The sequence below is a fragment of the Pyrus communis genome, chromosome 4, assembly GCF_963583255.1.
Source record: "Pyrus communis chromosome 4, drPyrComm1.1, whole genome shotgun sequence".
Taxonomy (NCBI): Eukaryota; Viridiplantae; Streptophyta; class Magnoliopsida; order Rosales; family Rosaceae; genus Pyrus; species Pyrus communis.
In genome coordinates, this window is record NC_084806.1 from 6575545 (window position 1) to 6602722 (window position 27178).

At 36.1% G+C, this 27178-nt stretch overlaps 1 long non-coding RNA gene and 2 pseudogenes across 3 annotated transcripts; 1 reads left to right on the forward strand and 2 right to left on the reverse strand.

Annotated features, from left to right (window-relative positions):
• The window catches only part of LOC137730539 (urease-like), a 58327-nt pseudogene extending 38290 nt beyond the window's left edge, over positions 1-20037 (reverse strand).
• Positions 292-4287, forward strand: LOC137730541 (uncharacterized). Of its 3 annotated transcripts, none has more exons than XR_011068174.1 (6): positions 292-645; positions 757-889; positions 1029-1409; positions 1501-2904; positions 3022-3113; positions 3648-4287. It is a non-coding gene; the product is annotated as an uncharacterized lncRNA (long non-coding RNA). The 3 variants fall into 3 exon arrangements; XR_011068175.1 differs by having other exon boundaries at positions 3040-3113; XR_011068173.1 differs by having other exon boundaries at positions 1501-3113.
• LOC137731169 (uncharacterized) lies at positions 16419-19477 on the reverse strand (annotated as a pseudogene).
• Positions 20038-27178: the final 7141 nt, after the last annotated feature.

The window sequence follows — 27178 nt, forward strand, 5'->3', positions numbered from 1 at the left end:
TATGAGTTCCTATGGTTATTTGGTCAAATGTGTAATTTGATTGTACTATTTATGTAAGTGCAATGTTTATTGAATATTTGCATTACTTAAATTATCCCCTCTCGTTAAATATATATCGTTATATAAATAAAAAAAATCAACATATATCATAATCAGCTAATACTTAAACACCTTTATGTGTTATTAAAGAATAATGTTTTACATATTTGTACTATGATATGAAACAATTTTTAATAAAAATAAAGTCGACAATGCAACTTAACACTGTCAAGTCTCTCTGTTATCATCACCTCGACGCTGCCATCTCCATCCCCAAACTGCCGCACTTCAAACCCAGAAAAGAAAAGCCACGCTCCCATCCCACCACCACCATCCCCAAATTCCGGCGAACAGATAACTCTGCAAAATCCTTTGCACTAAAAAAGGACTGTTGTACTAAATCCTCTCCCAAATTCCCATGAAACCGATGGCGAACGCGAGCGCGAGTTCGGAGCCTTCACCTCCCTTTTATTCTTCGCGTTCTCCATGGTTTCTTCTTTGAACGCTGGAATGTATGCAATGCAAGCAATTTCTACAAGGATTTGCAGCAATCCCATCATCATTTTCAGGTTGGCACCGCCGCGATGCCTGATTCAAGAAGTTCAGGTTCGAAAACGGTGCTCTCGCTGAATCAATTTCATCGAATTTGTTTCCAATCTTGTAAATTTGTTTAATTTGTGATTGAATGATTGGATTAGGAATCATTATCCTCTGCAGATTTGTAAATTTATTTTATCTATTACATTCGCACTCTTGTAAACCACGGAGAGGCCACTGGGAGTTGTTTCAACAGCCGGGTAACCGCCAAATGAAGGCTCAGCCCCCTCCGTTGCCCGAACTCCAGGATGAGGTGCTGTGAATTATGCAATTCGATCGAGAAATCGGATTTTCAAATAATTATTTAATCAATCATTATTATTATTATTTTTTTATCATCTGAAAAATGTTGCTGATGTTTGATTGGATTGGTGATTTGTGAATTTTTGAAGGAAACTGGGCTGATGTTGTTCTTGGATATGACTTTGTGAAGCCCAATGTGGTAAAGATACTCAAATGGTACAAATATGTGGTAAGAGTAGCATTTTTGCTTATTAAACGATTTCTTGTGTATCCTACTTTTCCTTGCAAACAAGAGTGCTGTCTCATGTCTAGCATTTGCAATGTCGCATTTTGCCCCTGAAGAAATCAAAAGCTCACACAGCGTTGCGTGGCCTTCTCTTCCTGCTAACATCGACGGAGTGTATCCCTTGGCATCAGGAGCACATCAGAGCTCCTGCTTCTCAATGTATGAACAAGATCTGTGGCGCTGTGTTGTACTGCCTGATGTAGAGTCCCATAAAACTCAACAGGACTATCAAGTACCCTTTGAGGTGCAGCATTCTTAAACAACTTTTCAAACTCTTCGCCGTTTTGAGTTGTATCAAATAGTTCCATTACCGTCTGACCACGTTTATTCTGCAGGTTTATGTCAGCCCCAGTGTCGATAAGCAATTTGAAACTTTCCAGGTAACCGCCCTCTGCAGATATCATGGCAGCTGAGTATCCCTTTTCATCTTGCTCATTGAGATCAACGTCTGCCCCCTCAATCAGTTTCTTCGAAGCCTCAACATCATTTGCTTGAGCCACAAGCATTAGAGTAGAAAATATTGATGTATGGCTTGATCGAACAATTTCACCAGACTGAATCTACCACTGCTTGTCGGAAGCCAAGAGCCCACCTTGCTGACTCTGCTATTACGCTTGCACTCTGACCAGCAGAATTCACGGGGCCAAAATCAGCACCGTCTGAAGCCAGGATTTTAAGGCATTACACTTACACTCTGCTATTCCTGCACTTTCACTCTCTCTCACAGTGACGAGCTTATTCTATTGCACAAATAGTACAAAACCGTAGCATATCCACAAGGATCTCTTGCTCCTGGATTCAAGTGGTGTTGGGAAGACATCATCGCTACTCACCTTTTGGTCTCATCGCTCAAATCAAACAATTCTCAACCTTAGCCAGCATTCAGCCCCTATTGGGATATTTGGGACTAGCTTAAGTCCCTAATGTGATTTCCAAACCAAGTCCTTTTGGTTGGGGTTGTTATTCTTGACTCCCTTAAACTTCCGATTAGTTGGAGTCACTATTGTTCTCTTTTAAGGCAAGTATGCATGTGTTATATATTGTCATGATCAAATAGCTCAAGAGAGTCAAGTTATATGAATTTATGGTATCTACTCCCTCCTGAGTTCAAATATCTTTTGTTATCAACAGGCCGACAGGATACAAGTTCAGAAAACTCCAGAAAGCGGTAATGGATGGTGGAATCGTGGTGATCTGTGCACTCTTGGCAAGGAGAAGACTTAATAGATCCTTGCGGCTTGAACCCAGGAGCAAGAGATCCTTGCGGCTATGCTAAAGTATTGTTCCTTTTTATTACAAGTGAGAGTTTGAATCCGAGACACTGTTTGAAAATTAATTGGAAAAAGAGAGGGATTGCTCAGTGGGTAAGCCTTGGGTGTTGAATGCCATTACCTTATATTTTTTGTAAATATACAAATATTCTCCCCTTCTCCATGCCACAGTACTACTCCCTTAAATAAAAGTAAAAGATACGGTAGATTGATGAGATTAGTAACACACATTCTTTTTTCTTCTCTCTCTCTCTTTGGTCCTCAATTGAGGATTTTTGGTATTGTTATATATACAAGTACTGAATAAGCTCATTTCTTTTCTTTACGAGCACGAAGTCGTTTCCTAGCTACCTGTATTATACTCTCACGATCATCAGGAACTGCTGCAACATCCACTTTCTTTGGCAAATCAGAAAGATTTCCCTCCAGCTGCTCTTCAGTATGACCGATCCCGCCACTGCATAAAAGGTTAAGGGTTCAAACTCTGCAATGTTCATATACTACCTTGAATTAGAAACAAATCATTTTCTACTTATAATGGTGGTTCTATGCAAACTGACTTCACCTCAGCTTCTTGATATCTAGATTATTTACTTTGTCCAGAATGGGTGTGACCCAAGCAATATTTACGGCACATACAGTGCGCAGGAATGGGCGGGTTGTTGCAATGAGTCCAGGTACACAACATATTCACTTCATCATCTGGTTTTAGCAAAGAGGATGGATGCACCTGAAATAAAAGTATTTGTGAGTGTCAATTCTAGACTTGCAAAAAACTCACTACTCAAACCTTTGACTAATTGTAGTGAGATATGCCTAGTCACGATCAATTTCCAACTCAAAGTTTCTCGTTTTCCTTTCCTGGTTTAAACAACTCACGTACTTTGAGCATGTTACTTATTCAGCACTTATCAGTAAGCAAATCTATTGCAGTAGACCATTCTATATAAGAGCTTCATGTTATCAAGTAACATTCAGGAGAATAGTCATTTTGTCAGTTCATAGCGGTGTTTCGTGAACATGATGTAATTGCAAGCTCTTTATTTATGTAGCTTACTCACCCCTTGCTATTTTCTGCATGATTTTTTATAGCTGTTTCCTTACATCCTTGACAAACTTCATCCCTCTCACCTACAATCAATGAGTTCCAGAAACATAACAAGCAAATGCTGTCGCCAATGCCCTGAATATATCAGGTTTTTCTTATACAGATAACATAGCAGCAACAGTCAAAGCCTGGGATAATCAGCCATACTCATTTGCCTCCACTTAAGTCTTTGACAGTGAAGGTTCTAGCGGAAGCTCCGCAAAAAATCAAGGAAATACTTGGCAGACTCATCAAAGATTTAAAAGGAAAATGCTCAATGTGTACAAAACCAATGGGGAATCACTTCTAACACCAATAACAGATAGTACAGGAACAAAAAGCCCGAGTAGGAATGAGTTGCAAAGCTTTTGTGAATACATATCTGACACTTCTGTTACAGTACAGCTAAGGTTATGAATGATGTATAAAATTTTAAGATTTAAGTTGGTACGCAATATTAAGACTCAAACAATTTGCAAAAGAATAAGTGTGTAGGAATTGCGTTATCAAAAATAAATTCTAGAAGGGTATATTTATATGAGTTAAGGAGAAGACCTTTTATAATAGAATCATTATTAGACCTGGAGATCCCAAAGAATATCTACGAAGTAGATATTGCGTGGTGTGATTACTTGTAGGGCACGTCAATTCTTATCATCGTCAATAATGTTAAATGTATCTCCAACAAATTAGTGAGTTAAGTCATTTTCTACTCAATAATTCCTCACAAATTATTGATCCATGCGTCAAATTTAGTTTTATGAATCGTGGCTAGTAATTTAGAAAAAAAATGACTTTAGTCAAATCTTTATTTTCTCTACTATCTCTTGTGAGGATGTAATGAAATTCTCACATTAAAAGTTTATTTTAAATTGTATGTGCTTATAACAAGTTGGGTAATTTTATGTTTGGTCGAAAGGAGAGGGAGGGAATACAAACAAATGTTTTAGATGCGTCCAATTGTGTCGGGCATGCTGAGTTGGCAGCTGGCATGCATACCTGGTTATGTGCAGTAACAACATGCTTATTCTCTTTAATGGAAAATTTTGATCTCTTTTGCATTACCCTATTACTTTAATCGTGGTTCTGTAAATTCAGATGATCCAATACTCATAGTATTTGCTGCTACGCAATATGGAAGTTGAAGCAAAAATAAAAAATAAAAAAATAAAAAATAAAAACAAACAAATGGGTTGTGTTTTCTTAAAGTCTTGGGCACGTGGTCGCTTAGTAATATTGTATAGTATGTATTCTTTTTTACTTGCAAGTGAGATGTTTTAGGTTCAATTAAATCACTGTTTGAGTAAATGTAGAAATATAGAGAATAATCTTAAAGATGACTTTTAGATATGAGTAAGTCGTTTCCTTAAAGTTTTAGTTGCCCTCACTCCAACAAGTTTGCTAAAGGGTTCTTGGCAAGTCATAACAAAGTTTGGAGCCTACGAACAACAAAATTCAAAGCATTCCTTTAGAAATAACTAAAAAAATATTGTAGAATTAAGATGTATAGAAAGAGAATAAGTAAGAAATTGTACAGGAGTGCATGATTTATAAATTGCAGCCAACGGGGACCCGAAGACATGTTTAAAGTATGCCTATAAAAAAGTCACGTCCCTCAATTGAAAGTGTGTGAAGATGAAATAGGTCTTTCCTGCATCCTTCCATTTCCGCAGAATAGATGCAAAGCATACTGCTTTCTCATATTCCATGAAATTAATTTTCTCATATTCCATGAAATTAATTTTTCTGAAAATTTCTTAAAATCCTAGCTAAATACAGCCCCCCTTAATTAGAATGATAGGCAGAATCATTAATGTTTGCATTTTAAAACTTACGTGGAACATCTACTACTGCAATGGTTTAAAAAGTTCAATAAAGAAAATAAATATGAATCTATGATACTAAATTATTTAGCAAACTTTGTAAAGAGAAGAAATATAATACTAAATTATTTAGTAGGGTAGGCATTTTCAAGTCTTGCTTTGACCTTTGATCTCTAGTTTCTTGATCAGGATGCATCTATAGAAGATGCTAACGCTGATTGGCTTGATTGCTTTCGTAGTTGGTTCAAAATTGTAGTGCGAAAATGACAAAAGAACAAACAATAAACAGGTGAAAAGGTTAGTTAACTTCAACTTCAAATGTTTTTCACATAGGAATGAATTGGATCTAAATTCAAATTACCTGAATACAAACATTGAATCATAAGCAAACTACACAGAAATTATATTCATTTGTGTAGAAAAGCCTGTAAAAACATATATTCATGTACTTTTCATGAAAACTTATCTACCAAAATTGTAGAGAAATAGCCCAAACAAGAAGAATATAGTAATAAATTTTAGTGTTAAGGACAGAACACAATAACAAGTTATAATAAAATATAAAACTATGGAAGTTGAACCCAAAAAAACCAAGAAATGGGTTGTGTTTTCTTAAAATCATGCTCAAAATTTAAAATTTGGAATATAAAATAATTTGTGTTTCTAGTCTCCCAATTTTCAACAACAAAGACTGAAACTCCCTAAAATATGCTTTGTCACAAACACTTTTAACAATTCCACAGCAAGTGGCGGAGCCAAGATTTACGTGAGGAGGGACCTCACTTAAATGTCAAAAAAATAAAATAAATAGATAGTATTTGCAAATTATAAGAGAGTAGAATACATGCTTAGAGTTGTGAGCTAATTAAATATTTTAAGACATTAAATGCTCTTTTTCATGATGAAATTAACCTTCCACGTTGTTGCTCACCTAAGGTCCTTATTTTGAGGACCTGTGAGGTCCACTTTTATACGAGTCAATAAATTGATCTAATGGTAATCTATAAGCTTTTATTATCCTTGTTATGCTTAAACAAAATTATGTACAGCAAACAGATTAACTAAAAATAAAAATAAAAAAGAAAAAGGAAAAGAAGAGGGGTTTACGTGTGAGAAAAGAAACCCATCACATTCCTTTTGGCTATTTAAATTAGAAGAGGCACAACAGTAGGTGCAAATGGATTGCAAAATATGGGACTGCCTCCAAACAAATTTAGGGCATCTGATGGCCGTGCGAAATCCGAAGAGAGACCTCTCCGCCAACTAAAGAGATTTCACGCGTGAATCGTTTTTTTTATTTTTTATTTATTTATTTATTTTTTTATTTTCAGGTTGTGGGATATTTTTTTTAAGCGTAACCGCAAAATCAATCTAAGGGCTTGTGTGAAAGAAGACCACATGTCCTCAAAATGAGGACCTTAAGGTTTCGTTTGGCAGCTCAGACTGTACTGACTATTTCAGTCGGATATGATAAATAGTCATCTGATAGTACTGACTAAATTAGTCAAGCGTTTGGTACAACATCAGACTAATGACCGTATTAAGAGGTCGGCCTATATATATATATGTATATATATTTTTTTTCCTTAATTACTTGTTAATAGTATTTTTTGAATAAGTCAAATTAAAAAAAATCACAAATGTGTTTTTAAAATAAAAATTCACAAAAAAAAAAAAAAAACCAAAAGCAAAAGAAATCAAAGAAAGACAAACGGGAAGAAGAAATGCTCATAGTTTTGGGAATTGGGATCCTTTTGAAACCCCTACTAACACGAACTGGAGGATACAAGACAATAAGGCATGGAGAGAAAAAGCGAAAAATAAAAGAAAAAATCGAAAATTGCAGGAGGAGGAAGACGATGAAGATGAAACGCATCAAATCCCACCCTCTTCCCACTAATTGCAAATGCGTGTTATGCAATCCAACAAGGGTTTTGAACTTCCAAAAAAAATTGAAAGAAAACAAAAAAAAGAGAACTGGGTAGGGCATGGGGAAGATGTGAAAAGAAAAGAGAAAGATAGGAGAGCAGGGTCGGCGACGATTGGCTTTGGAATGTCTGCCGGAGTTCACTCCGATTGCTGACATGGTTGGATGGGTTGGAGGAAAGATTTTGGGTTGGTGGAAGAAGAACAAACGACGAAGGGAGAGAAGCCGACTAATTATCCTTGCCTTTTGGGGTGTATTAGTTAGAAGGTGTGTACTGGATAAAACAAGTGGGCCTGAATTATTAGTCAAGTGGCTATTTAGTACAAAGGTGCACCAAACAACTTACTTCGTACTATTTATCCTATCCGATATTTTATACGGTGTGCCAAACGAGGTCTAAGTGAGCAACACTGTAACCTTCCAATAATATCAAGTCAAGACTCAATATATAGAGTAATTTGTAAAAAATTAATAAGGATTAAGAGAAATTAACCTTTCAATATCAAGTCAATGAAAAATGCTAGTGAGACCATGTGTTTAGACTATATTTTGCAGAGCACATAATGTGGCGGTTGATTATTAAATTCTTTTTTTAATGTTTTAAAGAAGTAGTCTAATCAATAACTGCCACATCATTTGTTCTCAAAATATGGTTCAAATAGATAGTCTCTCTAGCATCAATTCAAGTCAATATAGAATGAATTGGGAAATTTCGGAAAAAAAAAAAACAAGAAGGGTGGAATGGGAATTTGGAGAACAAAATCTATGAAATTTAAAAATTCAGTACAATGTTAAAAGAGAACAAAGGTGGGCTCTTGGCTTCCGACAAGCAGTTGTAGACATATCTAACCGCTTGTATAAGTGATGAGAAATTTTACTCTTTCAGCTATTAAAGTTGAAGGACCATTACCACATAGTGTATCATTGGTCCATTAACACGGTTAAATATCTGGTACATCATGTATTATTATATAAGTGATAAGAAGTTTTACTTTTTAAGTAGTTAATTTTTTAACATACATATCTAATTGTTTGTATAATGACATGTGTTATAATACTCGTTTTATGGGTAGATTAAAAGATCTCTCCGTTACAGGAGTCATAATCAAAGCATCTGAACTTTTCTTTCGTAACTGATTTGTACTTGTATTACTTTTATATACAGATGAGATTAATCATAACCTTCTGATTCAAAAACCAATGGGCGTATAACTTAGTTGTGCTTGTTCAATTCAAGAGACACGTTACTTAGATTAAAAACCAATCTCCACATTCTACACACACTACACCATTGTATCTTATATATAATATATTATAATTAGTATTTTATGATATATATTATTGAAATACACCAACGATCACGCTCAAAATTTAAAATTTAGAAAAGAAAATAATATGTGTTTTTGTCCATTGATTAGTTTCTTCCTTAGATTGCCGTTTTGAGAGTCGACCCCCTTAGGAATTTTCTTGTTACTTTCTGCGTTATTTTCACACCTTAGTCCCCATCTTGCAGTCCCTTTCCCTTAACTCCTGCCCTTCCATATTTCCATCACCAACCATCTTGTAGTCCATTTCATTCATTTTCTTCCCTTCCATGCATCTTCCTTCTCCTTTTACCAAAGGTTTGACCCATGCATGTTTGTATGCTCTCAGCCCTAGCTTTTGAGTCCCTTTTTTCAACATATATTGACTAGGAATCTGCAAGGTGTCCATTATTGATAGGAAAAATATCTTTCCATTTCTTAATCAATAAGATTACACTTTGATGCTTATATATACACAAGCAAATAGACCCTTTGTGGAATGATAGCTGATCTAACTAATTACAGTTAAGAAAACTAACAGAAAATATTAACCAGGTTTTATCTTTTGCAATATTACCCTAAACAATTCTCTCTGTAGGAATCCGAAAAGGTTGAATGGTATGATCTTATCTCAAACAATCTACAACTTCCAATCCTATCTGCAATGGGGACTAGCAATGCAGTACGGAATAGCTCAACTGATCTGATTTTGCTTCTTTATTTAGAACAAAATGGACCAAACATGTTATCAAAAACCGGACTCAGATCCTCTACGGATCGGTCCCGTGGTGATCCTCCGGATGGATTGATCTCATCCGTTTGTACAAATCCAAAGGTCGAATTTTGCACGTCTTTTTTCTCTCTTTCCGCAGGGATCTCTTCCCCTTCATCTGATCCGGAGAGGTTCCGAGTCCCTTGTGAACAAATATCATACAGTGCTGCTTCAACACTACAGACATCTGCAATGCTTGTTTTGTCATTATTGATGAGCAGTCGTCGCTTTGTGCTTTAATAGACAAAAGTGCTTGTTTTTTGTCAAACGACTTACTTTGGACAGACATCCCTTTGTGAAATGCTTCTTTTGTCAAACAAGTTACTTCGTCCTACCGTGCTTATTTATTCCATATTCGATTGACAGGTTCTCTTTTGTTGAATTATAGCCATTTGTACTCCATTGTTAATTAATATTATTTTTATTAAGGAAAACTAATAAAAATGACTTGAAAACTTTGAGTTTTAATAATAAGAACAAAATAAAGGGTAAAGTAAAATAGTATCAGGATTGACTTTTTAGTGTAAAAATGTGATTTTTCGTGAAAATGAACAGTACCGTGGGCTTTTCGTTAAAACTCTATTTTTATTATGAATTATTTATATATGTAAATTTAAAATATAAAAGAGAAATTACGAAAAAAAAATGTAATATCATAGGTAAAATTTAAAATATAAAACAGGAATTATGAAGAAAAAATATGTAATAAAATAATAGTTTAATTTGACATATCAAGTGAAGAGCAAAATTTTAAAAATGTCAAAGTGCCACATAAAATATCAAATTTAAATTTTATGTTCTCCTTAGAGATGGTCATAGGAGGTCTCTAAGGAAGTTGTACAACAACCATACTTCCTACTTTAGTGAGTTATAATGGCTATGACTCAATACTTATATGATAATAAATTGGTGTATCAAACGGTACTTTTCTCACATGAAATTTTTTTCTTTTCGATAATGGGCAAGTTGAATTTGATTAGCCACGTAATTAATCACAAAATTTTGCAAGTGACCCTTTACCACAGTAGTGAAAATATGTTGAGCTCTTGCATGACACGTGAGTTTAAACCTCACCGATGACTAATCTAACAAAATCTATCGTTTAACAAAAAAAAAATCACTAAATTTAAACTATTGCTCATGTCAGCACAACTTTCTTAGAATACTCTGAAAAGAATTACGTGACGTTAATATTAAACTCAAATTTTAATGTGTAGAGTTTATTGTTAATATATCCTAAAAATAGATGTATATATCAATTATGTTGTTCATTTGTAACACGTAAAAATGTTACATTACCACTTGTATTCCCGTTTCTTATAAAAAATCTCGCATGTGAGTGGGGGTTCTAACAATCACGTAAGTATATCTATTAATTGCATGTGGTCATAAACGTTAATTATACGTAGCAATATCAAATTACTAAATTAGTGTTAAGATAAAAAGGACAAAAGAGATTAGACTTTATTTGATGCGATCATGATTAATCAAGCCAAAATGCCAAACTGGATATCTTTTTCGAAACGGACTGGATATTCTTTTTAGTTTGACAGTCTATATGCAACTTTATCATTTTTTTAAAGTTTTTCTCCTCATCTGATATATTAAATTTTAAACATAAAATAAATATTTATATTTATATTTTATTTTTTGAAAATGAAAGAAAATGAACTAAAAAGTAAAAAAATATTTAAAAATTGCTTTGATAATGAAAGGAAATGAAAGGGTAATGCTTTAAATAAAAATAATAATTAAAACATTTAATAATTAATTAAAAATTATTTGAAACTACTGTCAAATTTGACAACAGTCATCTTTACTACAATTCCACATCATGCCACATAAAAATTGACATTTTGGTTAAAAACATTAATGTTGTTATTTTTACTGTTAGTGCTGATGTAGACTTTTTGACATTTTTATTTTGTTGAAATTTTTAACATTTCCTTTGAAGATGCTTTTAATTACTTTCTTCATTAATTAGTCATCACTTTCGATATCAATAACTAAATCTTCTTCTCGATTATTTTCTTCATGACTTTTGATATCAATTACTGAATTTTCTTTATCACTACCAGTTACTACTGTACAAAAGCCATTAAAACAAGTCACAACATAATTTCATATGAGATCAAGAGAAAGAAAATTCAAATATCCCAGTAAATATAATACATTCACATTATAATGTTAACAATGAGCGTTGTCGTGTATCTATCACGATTCGCCTTCACATAATTAATCTGGATGTAAGTTACAAAGAAAAAGAGAGAACGTGATTAAATCTGATTGGCCTTCCCATAATCAGATTCGGGTTTTAAGTGTCAACTAAACGACAGACGGGGGAAACATTATGGACTCGAATATGGGAAGCTAAAATTTTTGACGCGTTATGGCGTTCGGCAAAAGCTGGGCCGGCACCTAAAACTTTACAAACGAGAAATTACACGTTAAATATATATTTTTTAAATAAGGGTGGGTTGGGTTTGTATGGATATTGAGGGGTTATTTGGGGTGTATGTTTGCTCCCACCATAGTCGTATACGTACTATACATTTAACTATTTGGTACGGGACATTTCACTTAATTATAGTTAACTTTCACATTAAATGCTACTTTTTTAATTTTGAAAAAAAAAAAATTAACCAAGGTTAAGTGAAATGACATGTATCAAATGATTATGTATATGGTGAGCATATACCAAAATTTAGGGTGATGAGGAAAAATGCTTCCGGTTGTTTGTGAATTATTTTGTGACAAAGGAAGTTCTAGTCTTTGTATTGGAGATGGGAATGCTACACTTACCATTATTTATATCATCTCTATGGACAAGATAAGACCTATCAACGCATGTGAGTCTCATTTCTATTACAGAGATAGTAGAAATAGATGGTAAGAATAACATTTTTGAACTGAAATCACAAATTATTTTATTTTCCAAATTTTAAATTTTGAGCATGGTTTCGTCACCACCACGTGTCCAAGACTTTAAGTGGATTATGGAGTTCACTTGCAATTTCGCCTCCTGAATATTTTACAGTTTAGGATTTGGTTGCGGTTTGGTTAGTTCACGATGTTGTGATTGTTCAAATATGGTATGTTTTTTACTGATTTTCATTTTCAAGTTTTTTAGTTTGATACTGCATTAAACGTTCACTAAACTAGTCTACTTTAATTTTTTCTAAGCCAACCCAGCTTAATCCTTGAAACTAATTCAATATGAGATAATTCGATGCAACAAACGCACCCTTATTGTGCCTTATAGATTTTATTTATTTATTATTTTTTTTTTCATACGCAGGGTGAGGGAGGCACATTGATATGAAAATGCAGTAAGCTTGCATTTAGGATAAAATGAAAAGGCGCACGAAAGACCTATTTGATCTTCTTACACTTTCAATTGAAGGATGTGACCTTCTATACGCACACTTAGAACAATGCTCAATGGGTTCTATATTCTCTATATATATATATATATCCCACGTTCGATGAAATTTATAAATCATATACTCCTAAACAGTTTCGTTTATTCCCTTTTTTATCCATCTTAATTATATAATTTTTTTCTAGTTATTTCTAAGAGAAGTTGATCTAAAATTTCAAATTTTATTGTATCTTAGAAGTGATTTGCTAAGAACATTTTATCAAACTTGTTTGAGCGACAAATAACACTTAAAAAAAACAACTAAAGTCGGACCTCAAACTATCTTTTAAATTGTTCTCTATATTTTTACTTAAACAATGATTTCATCTCTACCCACGTGTCCAACTTTAAGTAACTCAACCCATTTGCTTATCCAAATCCATGTGGTATGAAAGAATTTTTCGTTTCTTCACAAACAGTTTCACCAAAGGAACCGGATTCCCTCCTGATCCTAAAAAATCGAGTCTACTAATCAATGAATTTAAACTGTTAAAATTTGATTAAACGACTACAATTATTATAACTTTAGAAAAACCTCATGTTTGTAACCATTTGATCAAATTTCAACGACCCGGATTTATTGATTTGTGATCTCAACTTTTAAGAATTCGGAGGAAATCCGGTTCCTCACCAAAGAGCCCCAACCTTGTTACCCGGAAAAAAAAAAAAAGGAGGCCAAAAAAGGCCAAAAAAAGAGGACCCCAGCAAACGCCCTGAGACTTCCAATTCACACCCTGTCAGTGTCAACAAAAGGAAAAATATATCCCTCATCGAACGCCCTAAGACCATCTCCAATGGTTGGGCTAAAAGTCAAATTTTTTAGCCCGAAAAATTTAGCTTTTAGCCCAAAAACAGCTTTTCTACTCCAACCGTTCTACCCTAAAATTTTAGCCCGGGATTATTAAAGAATGAATTTAGGCTTTTTTTTTGTTAAATTAAATTTTAAAAAAAATATAAATATGTAGACTATCGTAAATTAATTTTATGAACATTTTAATCTAAAAAAATTTAAATTCCGATAAATATTGGGTAGAGTCCACCCCGATTTCTGGGCTAAATTTCGGGGGGAATTTGGCATTGGTTTAGCATTTAGCATTTAGCTCAAAATTTCCCCTTGGGTTGGAGTGGGTTTGGGGGGAAATTTTGGGGGGTAATTTGGCTTTTAGCCTACCATTGGAGTTGGTCTAAGGCGGAAAATTTAGGAAAAAGAAAAAAAAAGATCCCTCGGCGTTCAAGTTAGGAAAAAGAAAAAGAGGAAGAGAAAGAGATCCCTCATCGAAAGCCCTAAGGCTGAAAATTTAGGAAAAAGAAAAAGAGATCCCTCGGCGTTCAAGTTAGGAAAAAGAAAAAGAGGAAGAGATCCCTCATCGAACGCCCTAAGGCGGAAAATTTAGGAAAAAGAAAAAGAGATCCCCCATCGGAACGCCAGGCGGAAAAAGAGATCCACCATCAAACGCCCAAGGCTGTCAGTGTCAATGTCGAACTTTAGAAACTCAACGCCATTTGCTTATCCAAACCCAGGTTGTATGAAAGAGTTTATCTAACTCACGTACCCTGAAGGTGTCAACACTACAGTATAAAACCCAACCCCACGCTACTCAATTCAATCCCTCATTTCTCATTCTCTGCTTCTCCTCCCAGCTGCCTAGTTGGAGCACCACTATGGCGGACGTTGAAAATCAAAACCCTCTTCAAAATCCACCTCCATATTCGCAACATCTAACGGAGACTCTGACCATCCTCTTGGGCTTAGCTGCCATTGTGATTGCCCTCGGGGTGAATCCGAGCCAGTTTGTCCAACCTCCTTCTGCCGATACGGCTACTTGCGAGTGCAAACTGAATAACTGCCCATGCCTTCCCCCTTCCTACATTCTCTCTGTCGTGGTTACGGCAGCTCTCTCTGTTGTTTGGTTTGGACTTTTTGTCATCTCCGCCCGACTTCCATACCGCTTCGTTATCTGGGGAGCGCTTGGCTTAGTGTGGGCTATCTACTGGATCATTCTGCATGGCATCCTTGCACCCCAATTTTATAATCCAATGGTTTATTCCTTCAATCCTGTTCTGGCGGTCATATTGTTGTTTAACCTAAGATTTCGAAATGTCTGGGAGCGTGCGATCCAAGTCATAGCTGACAACTGGGGATTTTGGAACTATATCACATGAAACTACCAATATTTGGGTAATGTATCTGCTCATACTTCTCTTACTGAAAATATAACTTTAACCAATGGAATTTAATTTTCTCCACAATAAACCCGACCTCAATTTTTTACTCGAATAAAACTCATTGACTAAATTCCACATTAGCAAATATTTAGATTCCGATAAAAGTTAAAAATACACTAAATGGACCCTACAAAATATGTATTATGGAGTTTTTGGGTGAATTTTGATTCAAATATGTTTTTCAATTGTTTTAGCAGTTGGATTTTTTTTTTTACCATTAGATTTGATCGTTTTCAATCTCACCCGTTGGATTTACTGTATTTAAAATTTTAAAATTACCCAAAATTTATTTTAGACCCAACAAGAATTTGGTTAGTTTAAAACCTAAGTGATTTATGCTTTCTTGTTAATTTAATTATTTTATAGACAAATCATTTTATTTAATTCATGTTCATCTTTTTTAGAGTATATTTCTGGCCTCAAAATTATTTATACAAATTTTACGCATGTATATAAATTTCCAAAAAAAAAAGAAAAAAAGAAAAAAAAACCTAAATAATACCTGTACACCACACGTATTCCATATTTTACTATGATTTGTGTATATGTAATATAGGAGCGGTTGATGTTGCTCAAACACAAAATACAATGAAAATGTTACAAATGCTACAATTGGCAAGAAAACATTAGACAAACTACGGCTAAACCAATATTTTTTTGTTACTTCTCTCTTTTGTTGTTCGTATGAGTATCATATTAATAATTATTTTTAATTATTTTCTCTTCTAATGTTATTTTCAGATCAGTAGATAGATGGAAAGAGAGCTAGTTATCCGCAAAATGCCTGGTCCATTCCTCTTATTTTGAATGTATTAGAACAATAGTCGTCTTTTCCTACTAGCTACGTTTTTATATTTGTATCTCTCCATGCAAGATTTATTATCTTTATTCAATGGTGTATAACTTTAATATTTGGATCTCATCATGTAAGACTTGTTATATTTTTTCGGTGGCATGTAATTTTAGTATTTTTTATTTTTATGTATGAGCTGCTGTATTTATTTGGTCAAGCGTGCAATTTTGTTTTTAATTTGTTTATTGAATATTTGTGTTACTATAGATTAATCCCTTTTCGTTAAATATAAAATATCATTGTATAAAAAAAGTCACCATATGTCATAATTCGCTCATACTTAAACGTCCTTGTGTTTTATTAAAGAACAATATGTTACACATTTGTACCCCTTTCTAATAAGATAAAACCCACCAACACATCTAAATTCTCTCACAATCTGAGAGTAATTCTAACCTTAATACCTTATGCACCTATGAAAGAATGTGCCTTCTCCAATCTTGCGACACCTGTCCACTTACTTAACCCAACTTAACACTGTCAAGTCAAAGTCTCTCTGCTATCACCCTCGACGACTCAACGCTGCCATCTCCATCTCCGAACTGCCGCAATTCAAACCCAGAAAAGAAAAGCCACGCTCCCATCCCACCACCCCCATCTCCAAATTCCGGCGAACAGATAACTCTGCAAAATCCTCTGCACTAAAAAAGACTGTTCTACCAAATCCTCTCCCAAATTCCCATGAAACCGATGGCGAACGCGAACGCGAGTTCGAAGCCTTCACCTCCCTTTTATTCTTCGCGTCCTCCATGGTTTCTTCTTTGAACGCTCGAATGTCTGCAGCTTCTAGCGATTTCTACAAGGATTTGCAGCAATCCCTTCATCATTTTCAGGTTGGTCACCGCCGCGTTGCATGATTCGCGAAGTTCAGGTTCGAAAACGGTACTCTCGCTGTATCAATTTCATCGATTTTGTTCCCAATCTTGTAAATTTGTTTAATTGGTGATTGAATGATTGGGTTCGGAATCATTACCCTCTGCAAATTTGTAAATTTATTTTATCTATTACATTCGCACTCTTGTAAACCACGGAGAAGCCACTCGGAGGTGGTTCAACAGGTGAATTATGCAGATCGATCGAGAAAGCTCCCGTTTAGATTTTCATATAATTGTTTAATCAATCTTTCTTTTTGTTTTTGTGTTTTTTGATCATCAAACAAATGTTGCTGATGTTTGTTTGGATTGTTGGTTTGTGAATTTTTGAAGGAAAATTGGCTGATGTTGTTCTTGGATTTGTCTTTGTGGAGCCCTATGTGGTAAAGATCTTTGGTTTTTGGATCTTTACTCTTTATTAAACCCCGGTTTTTGTTAAAATAACGCTAAAATATGATAAAAGCTTGATCCCTCTCACCCAAAGGTCAGCCATTTCAATCCCAACTTCACACACAAAATGCAGCTCCTTCTGCTTTTTAGTTACCGCATGGAACAGCCCGGGCTCGTCAGTGTCAAATTTCCTCCGGCGGTTCCATCTGAACAAGTCACTAGCCTCGACTTCTGCCCTCCTACAAATCACATTTCTCTTGCTCGACTTCCCCCACTGCAAAATCCCAGCAGCCCCCACCATTTTCAGCATTTTTTTGATGTGGAGATCCTCTACCGCATTTTTATGTGCTTCTTTACCTGACTTCACCTTCTTGCAAGCTCTTCCAATATCAAATTCTCTGCATCATTTTTAATCCCACTTTTCCTTGCAAGCAAGAGTGCTGTCTAGTGTCCTGCACAATGTCGCATTTTTCCTCTAAAGAAGTCAAAAACTCGCACAGCGTAGCGTGGCCTTCTCTTGCTGCTAACATCAACAGAGTGTATCCATCGGCATCAGAAGCATTCACAACAGAACCCCTGCCCATCAATGTATGAATGAAATCTGTGGCGTTGTGTTGTACTGCCTGATGTTGAGTCCTATAAAACTTAACAGGACTATCAAGTACCTTTTGAGGTGCAGCATTCTTAAGCTACAACTTTTCAAATTCTTCACCGTTGTGATTTGTATCGAATAGTTCCATTACTGTCTGACCACGTTTATTATGCAGGTTTATGTCAGCCCCAGCGTCGATAAGCAATTTGATAGCTGCAGCTATCATGGCAGCTGAGCATCCCTTTTCATCTTGCTCATTGAGATCAACGTCTGCCCCCTCAATCAGTTTCTTCAAAGCCTCAACATTGTTTGCTTGAGTCACAAACATTAGAGGAGAAAATATTGATGCATCACTTGATTGAGCAATTTCACCTCTACAACTGCGTGCTGGAAGCCAAGAGCCCACCTTGCCGACTCAGCTATTATGCTTGCACTCTGACCAGCAGAATTGACCCGGCCAAAATCAGCAGCGCCTGAAGCCAGGCTTTTGAGGCATTCCTGGGGTTATTATCTGGCACAGATCATTAGTGCAGTTTCTCCGGATTCTGTCTGAGAGTTGATAGTTGATATTGCACCAGGCACCAATCAATAGTTGAAGAATCTTATTTAATCCAAGTCGTGACACCATGTGAACGGGGCAGTCAGTTTCTGAATTTGTTGTCTTAATTGGAACTTCTACATCTGCACTGCAATTTAACAGAACCTCTACCGCTCTTTCATTGTTACATAAGATGGCGTGGTGAATGAGAGTCCTCCCAAAGTGAGGAATGTTAGGAGAGTGGTGTTGCAAGAGCTTTGTGCAAGATAGCACCGCTGGCTTCAAAATACTCCACAGCACACCAGGTCATGCTGTAAGCCATGGCTAGTGCTGCACCCACCCAAAACTCTTCTCCTGTATTTACATCCCAGGGCCAGCAGTGTATAACTATAAAGGTATGCATACTAGCCCATGAGTTAGGGATACACCTGCAAGAGGAGTCTGGCAACAGAAATTTGCTGGCTAACAATGGCGGAAATAAGCACATTACAGTAAACATTAGTATGTAGGAATGGCTTGGACGATTGAAGCAGCGCCCTGTCAGTTGCGTTGGCATCCACCCCACACTGCCACCAAGAAATAGCATCACTGTCATGGAACAAAAGTTAAATGTTCAAGCAATTACAACACATACACATTTCGGTGATGGCTACCTTAATTGTACATCACACTTATTTATGTTGAAGCATACTTTAAGGCAATTGTAGGCTCAGCACAAGTCTTCCTAGGTTAGAAAAGCACTTTCAGCATAAGCGCTTGCTAAAATTTAAAACCATAAAGGAATTTTGATTAATGTATGATGATAAAAGACTGTTACCTTGATGAATGTGTCAACTACATCAACGAAGCCTCTGGAGCAAGCAGAAAAAAGAGCATGCACAGCCGCCTGAGGGCGGGGATCATGTCGGACCCCATGAGCATCTCTGCGGACCTAGCCCTGCCAAGTAGCTTCCCTCCAACAGAGCCTCCTCACATGCCGGCTGAGATGCACCTTTGGTAAGCACTTCCAATATCTCCAACTGTCCCTCCCTTACTGCTGCATTTATATCTTTCTCATAAAAAAATGATTTTAGGCAGCATGTTATGTCAGGGTTATGAGGAATTTTCTGCAGCAGTGATTATGATTAAGGCTTTTCGAAGCAAATGCAAAGAACCAAAAGATATTGAACACCAGGAAGAATTTGTTTCCTGTTTGAAAAAGAAATATGCAGACCAATCTCGAGCAACTAGACACATGATTCCGGGGTACGAAATTAGGAAAACAAATTGGTTGATTGGGCAAAAAGGAAGGCAACCCAGATGCTATTCAACAATCAGAATCCAGAATTAACATCCCATGTATAAAAACAGGGCAAATTGATAAGATTTCACAGTTCACACCATTACGTTCCCAGCAGCCGTCTCCCAATGACCATCAATTCCACCACAGATTTATCACCATTTCGAACGAACTCCAACATCTACAAACCCAAACACATTAAAGAAAAACGTTTCCTTTACAAAATCCATTACCGAAATCCGATCAAATTTTGTAAATTTGAACAAAAGATCAAGTTTCGGAGCAAAAAACACACCTGTGTGGCTATGAGAGCTGCAGCTTTAGGGTGATTGAGCGTCAACCCGCGCACAAGACGTTTCTGTGCTAAGGACCCAGCATTGTTTAGGTTCAGTTTCTCAGCTTCTCGTGGAACCACCTTCATTTTTTGCAGTCCTTACTCTCAAGTCAATGCCTGCAACTTTCAAAGAAAAGAGTATTTTGTTTTGAGCAATTTCTTATCTTTTGGCGGCGAAATTGAAGAAGGTGGATAATGAGCTGAGCATCGGAATTGTGGGAACTGCTGAAGGTGACGAAATAGGTTCTTACCGGTCAATAGATACGAAGATTGGTGTCACTTTGTCAGTCGGATGATGCACGGGCACAGCTGGGTCCCTGGGACTTTTGATGAGTGAGGTGGGTCTTTAGCTGAGTGAGGTGGGACTTTCTTTTTTGGTCAGAAAGGTGCGACTTTCTTTCTGCCTTCTTTGGGTGAATATTTTGTTTCTGTTTTTAAGAATTTTTTTTTATGAATATTTAAAACAGAAATTAAAATTTTAACTTAATTTTAATTTATTTTTAAGTTAATTAGACTTGTGAGACTCATTATATGTCACATCAGCACATAATATAACGTTTACAAAATTGTGATAGAAGAAGCACATTAGTTTGAAACATCTATTCTTAGAACTAGATTGATTAAATTTTCAATTTTAGATATAGTATAAATAAATTTCGAAGAACATTTGTAATGATAAAAAAAAAATAATAATAATACTTATGTGTCACTGTCACATCATGATGGTGTGGGAGAATTACCATTTATGATAAAAAATAAACCCATTTAAATATGAAAAATAGTATTACCAAAGAGAAGAAAAGGAAAAACGTGAAAACTTCTCCCATCGCTTCCCCTTCTCCCTCTTTGCTTTTTCATTTATCTCGATTGTTTAAGCCTAATTTCCAGTTTCTATCAAGCTTAAGAAAACTTGGTCGCTATCCATCGTGCAATTCAACTACACGTTTCACCCCCTCCACAGTTCACACCCTTCCATGCACTTATATCTCAGAAAAAGTGTATAAATTTCTATTTTGTGATTTACAATTGCGATTGATTTACAGCTGAGTTGTGAGGAAGACGTGATTGTTTGTCCAATAAAAGAGACCAATTCAGATTCAGTTTTTATAATTTTACCATGGGGAACTACTTGTCCCCGCACCTATGAATAAAGAATATTCACTGTACAATCATAATTCGAACCGTTCATTCTTTTTGCCATCATCTAAAGATTATACATTAGAAAAATCATTCAATATGAAGATCATTTAGTCATCCATCTGTGTGGAAAAAATAAAAGTTTTATTCTTTGGATAATGATATAAAGAGAATGAATGTTTTGAATTATATAAATATTTTGAATTATGATGTTCGTATAGTGAAAATACATTAATTATAGGTGAGGGAACAAATTTTGCATCTTGTTAAATTTAAGGTTCAATCTTCTTAACTTGTCGGTAATACTTTTGTTATATTTGGAAAGCAAGTTAATGTTGTTTTAATGATGTTTTAAGCAGATAGTCCAACAACTACTTCATTATTAACATGATAGTCCAACAACTACTCCATTATTTATCCGATGTAAGATTCATACTTTCAACCATTCACAAATTATTATACAAGTTTGTCCTAGTCTAACAAAGAATGCTACTGCATGCATCAAAGTTGAAACGGAGAGAAATGACCACAACTTAGTTTTGCCCAGCATCTTCATAGGCTCCTTAAAAGACCAAAGGAAAAATCACAGTGAGGAGAGAGTTTTAAGTTAACTAATGCGATCCTCCGGTTTGGTAGTTTATATACATACGTGAACAGAGAAAGAGTAAAACGCTATGATACGTGAACAGCGAAAGAGTAAAAAGCTACGCTAGAAGCAAGGTTTCAGTTTTGAACTGGAAGGAAAGGGGAGTGAAGTAGGAATACGGAAAATGTCGTCAATCCTTAAAAGCCGAAAAGGAAAACAAAAGCTCAAAAAGTAGGTACAGGACCACAACAGCAGCACACGAGGCAAATACATACATACAGGCCCCCATTCGAATGAGTTCTCCCTTTATATATAATACACAAGTACTACTAGAAGAGAGGAGGCCTGTTTCTGTTTAGGGTTAACAAAAGAAGCTTAAGAGCTTCAATTGACATTTCTGGAAAATAATGGACCCCAAAAGTAGCGACCCTTCTCAAATTTGGGCTTAAAGGTAGCTCTCCAATCCAATCCATTTGTTAAGCTCTTCAAGGCTGAGGACTTGCACTTGCTGCAGGAGAAAATTTTCCACTTTGTGCACCCACAAACATAAAGCTACAAAATACAAGAGAAGTTAAAATAAGAAACTTTCCCGGGCTTTTTCTTTTCTCATGCTCTATCATTTTTTTTTTCTCTCTCTCTTCTCTCTCTAAGAGGAAGAAGAATTAAGAATCTTCTCATATCTAAAAAAAGAACAAGCACACAACCACCGGAATCTATCTTTGTCCAGATATTAAATTCATTAACTAGCTTTATGATCACTGAGTAACTGCATCCATAGACCCTTTAACTACATTTCAGATTGATTAATTTTTCATATGCTTAGCAGAATGGGAGCCTGCGTGCTTTTTGCCTTGGTGGTTGTCATTTCTATCTTTGGTGTCTCCGCCGGAAATGTTTTTCATCTACATAGAGCATTTCCGATGAATCACAGCATTAGTTATAACCATATCCAATCAGCTGGGCGTTCCCAGATGACTGGCCCATCCCTCCTCTAATGACTTTACCACCTCCAAATACCGATTCATCCCTGTTGATCCTAAAAATTACAAAACCTACGTGGTGCGCAGACTGAGTAACTAATAAGCTAACTACGTCCTTTGGTTGAATGAGGGGCGTGCCAACTCGTCGGCCGAGGAGTAAAATTTGTTGATGTTGCGTTGAGCGTGTTGTTGACTTCTTTATATTGCGACTGCGGCCGAGGAAGAACAAATCTCGGCCTTTGGATTTTCGAGCCTGAAGACAAGGCTGCTAGTTCTACGAAGTTCACAAATCGTCGGCGCCCGATTCGGTCACAGTGATTATATTCATAAGAGTATAAGCACGTCGAATCGACACCAAACTATACGAACACAAGTATTCAAAGGTGATGTATGTCTTGATGGTGAATGTGGTTCGGCTATTAGAATGCCGAACTCTGAAACTCACTTGTGAGTATCCAATCATAAAATCACTCGGCGTCCAATACACCAAATGTCGTAACTCGTAACACCTTATTTCGCCGAAAAGGCTAATAAGATGACCTCTGTCAATATGGATTCGAAAACCCTTCTCAACCGAGACTTGGATAGGTTCGGCCTCGACGCAGTGTTGTTTATCCAAACTGAATGGGTTCTTCGGTCGGCTGATTCTACGGCAGTAGTGTTGTTTATCCAAACTGAAGGTGTTCGCCGGTTGCCTTCACAGTGCTGTTTATCCAAATTGAAGATGTGTCGGCGAGAAAAAGAAAAAAAAAATTCTCAAGATGTTTGAGAGGTTTTGCGTAGGGCAATTGTGTGTTGAATTGAAGGTCCCGAATTGTTGCATGATGTCTTGTATTTATAGCACCAACTCCTTCTTGAAATCGAGTTAAAATCATATATGGATTGAGACTTCTTGTTCCGTTCCAACTTTGCTTCGACCAACCCTACCCCCATTAGGACTTTGAACTCACCCCTTTTTGAGGCTTTATTCATTGTTGGCCGAGAATCCTAATTGCACTAGGACTTCCTCGATCCCTTTGCTTATTTGAACTACTCCTTCTTGTGATAGGACTCGACCATCCCTGCTGAATAGCCCAGGATCACCAGACAATTCATAGTATTTTTGAAACGACTTTGGGCCGAGCATAAACCTACACTCGACCCAACAATATTATTTTGGGCCCAAACAATCCCATAAGCAGTAAAATCCTTTTCAATTTCAGCAAACAAGTTGGTTCACCAAACAGAATTGTAATCGTGTTTGCATATGCCTCACGATACAGTGGTGAAAGCTGGAACGCTTCCTGCAACAGCTTCACTGCAAAATTAGTAATGAGGTAAGGCATCTCCAATTTTCCTTAATCATCTTAGTGAACTAGTTAAAAATCATGCAACTTTATTGACCTAACAAAGTAGAAGCTAAGAGGCAAATAAACATTTCTCAAGAAGAACGCCTCGACCTAGCTTTTGGTTCTTCCTCATGTTCAGATTTTCTAGCCTGTATAGCTTCCATGACTTCCCTTAGTATTGCCATCATCTACTGAACCATCCCCAACGTCACTTCCTCCTCTGATTACTCTATTACCTCCAATAATTACAAGTGCGACATGTTTGCTTTTCCCCCGGCTGGCACAAGAAAACAAGCACCAATAACGTACTTAGAATGCTTATAGTAGAATAAGCGGTTAAAAAAGGGTACTGTACCAGCATTCAAAATGACAAAGTAGGGCCTAATTTACAAAAGCAAGTAAGTAGCACCCTGACTTCTATCACAGAAGTAGCACCCAAATTATTGATTTAAAAGATGATGAAGGATGACGTGACATCCTTGCTAGAGTTTGATCAGAATAATATATAATAGCGACAAAGGCAGAACAATAAAAAAAAACAAAACTTACGAGGCGAGCCAAAACATTTTCTCCTTTTTTATCCTTTGTCGTGTCGCCATCTCGTTGTCGGCACATAACTTGAGACCAACTCTCAACATAAGAAAACAAACTTACGAGGCGATTCAGTCATCCCACTTAGCAGCTCTTTGGGAAGCAGGTCTTTTCAAAAACAGTTCTTTTCATAGTGGCTATTATTCAAAGGGACTTTCTTTTTGTCAAAGAGAGTATGTACAGGCTATTAGTCATCCCACTTAGCAGCTCTTCGCTTTATATATACTCTCTCATAACTCACTCTCTCCCACACTACCTTCTTATCTGCTTCTCTCTCTAGACTTTACTTTGTCTCTCTACAATCATCATGGGTATTGATCTTAATTGTTGGTTTCGATTTTGCTGAGTTGAAACTATCTGCCTCTCTCTCTAGACTTTACTTTGTCTCTCTACAATCATCATACGTATTGATCTTAATTGTTGGTTTCGATTTTGCAGAGTTGTTTCAACTCAGCTCTCGTTTCTTATTTCTCCCCTTCTGCTCCCAACTGACCACCACTATGGCGGACGATGAAAATCAAAACCCTCCTCCAAATTCACCTCCAAATCCGCAAACACATCTGACTCTGACCATCCTCTTGGCCTTAGCTACCATTATGTTTCCCCTCGGGGTGGATCCGACCTACTTTGTCATACCTCCCTCCGTCGATCGGGCTAGTTGCGAGTGCAAGCTGAATAACTGCCCATGCCTTCCCCCTTTCTACATTTTCTCTGTTGTGACCACGGCAGCGTTGTCTGTTGTTTGGTTTGGACTTTTTGTTCTCTCCGCCCAACTTCTATACCGCTTCGTTATCTGGGTAGGGCTTGGCTTAGTGTGGGCTACCTACTGGCTTGCGTTGCATGGCATCCTCGCACCCCAATTTTATAATCCAATGCTTTATTCCTTCAATCCTCTTCTGGCGGTCCTATTGTTGCTTAACCTAAGATTTCGAAAGGTCCAAGACCGCGCTATTCATGTCCTATCTTACAACTGGATCAGCGTGATCCACGTCATATCTCACAATTGGGACCGCGCGACCCATGTCATAGCTGACATCTGTGTTCTGTTTTGGAACTATATCACAGAAAACTATTAAAATTTGGGTATTTAAAGTCTCTTCATACTTTTTTGCTTTTTTCTTATAATTTTTTTTCTTCTCAGAATTACCATTTCTTGATTTATGTGTGTTGGGACATACTAAACTTTTTAGGTTTTAACTCAATAGTTAGTTTAAAACCCAAGTGATTGGTGCTTTCTTCTTTGAGAGTTTTAACGAAAAACTCATGGTACTGTTTACTTTAACGAAAAACCACATTTTTACATTAAAAAGTCAATTATGGTACTATTCACTTTACCCTTTATTTTGTCCTTATCATTAAAACTCAAAGTTTTCAAACCATTTTCATTAGTTTTCCTTTCTTCTTATAGTTACTTTATGGAAAAATCGTTTTAATTAATTCATGTTTATATTTTTTAGAGTATATTTCTGGCCTCAAAATTATTAATACATATATTTTACGAGTATACATTTTTTTTAAAAAAAACTCTCAAACAATACCTATACACCACACGTGTTCCATATTTTACTAAACTATGATTTGCGTATATATAATATACGAGTTGTTGATGTTGCTCAAATACAAAATACATTGAAAAATTACAAATGCGACAATTGGCAACAAAAAATTAGGCAAACTACAACTAAACCAATGTTTATTAAGTTGCTTATTTCTTTTGTTTTTTGTCTGAGCATCTTATTAATAATTATTTTTAATTATTTTCACTTCCATTGTTATTTTCAGATCAGTAGAACGATGGAGAGAGAGAGAGCTAGTTATCGGCAAAATGCTTGGTCCATTCCTCTTCTTTTGAATGTATTAGAACAACAGTCGTCTTTTCGTACTAGTTACGTTTTTATATTCGTATCTCTCCATGCAAGACTTGTCATATTTGTTCAAGGCGTGTAATTTTAATATTTTGGATCTTTACATGTAAGACTTGTTATATTTATTCAATGGCTTGTAATTTTAATATTTTTGAACTCTATGTATGAGTTGCTATGCTTATTTGGTCAAGTGTGAAATTTGATTTTAATATTTGTGTAAGTGTAATGTTTATTGAATATTTGTGTTCATTAAATTATCCCTTCTCGTTAAATATATATCGTTATATAAAAAAAATCATCATATATCATAATCTGCTCATACTTAAACGGCCTTATGTCTTATTAAAGAATAATGTGTTACATATTTGTACTATAATTTATACCAATTTTTAATAAAAATCTCACTTTACTACCCTCGAATTTCGTGGTTTTTAACATTTAATACATGAAATTTTTTTCATCTCAGAGTCATATCGAAAGTGTTAATTAATTAGGACAGTCTCATACATTTGTTAGTCTAGCTGTTAAATTTTCTGTTAACTGATGATGTGGCGCCCACATGGACAATGACTGGGCGCCACGTGTCAATAAGGGTTCCACGTGGATATTAAAAATTAAACATTTAAAAAAAACAAAAAACAAAAAATAAGTGTCTTCTTCCTCAACCCCGGACCCTCTCTCCCTTCTCGGCCTCCACCCAAACGTGCAAATCCAAAATGTCAGTCGACGCCGCCCATCCAGTCTTCACCTCTCGCCGCACCCCATGCACCCAACAATCCGCTCAATCCACCCACCCAACTTCCGCCGCCTCCTCCGCCTCTTTCGAACAGCCTTCCA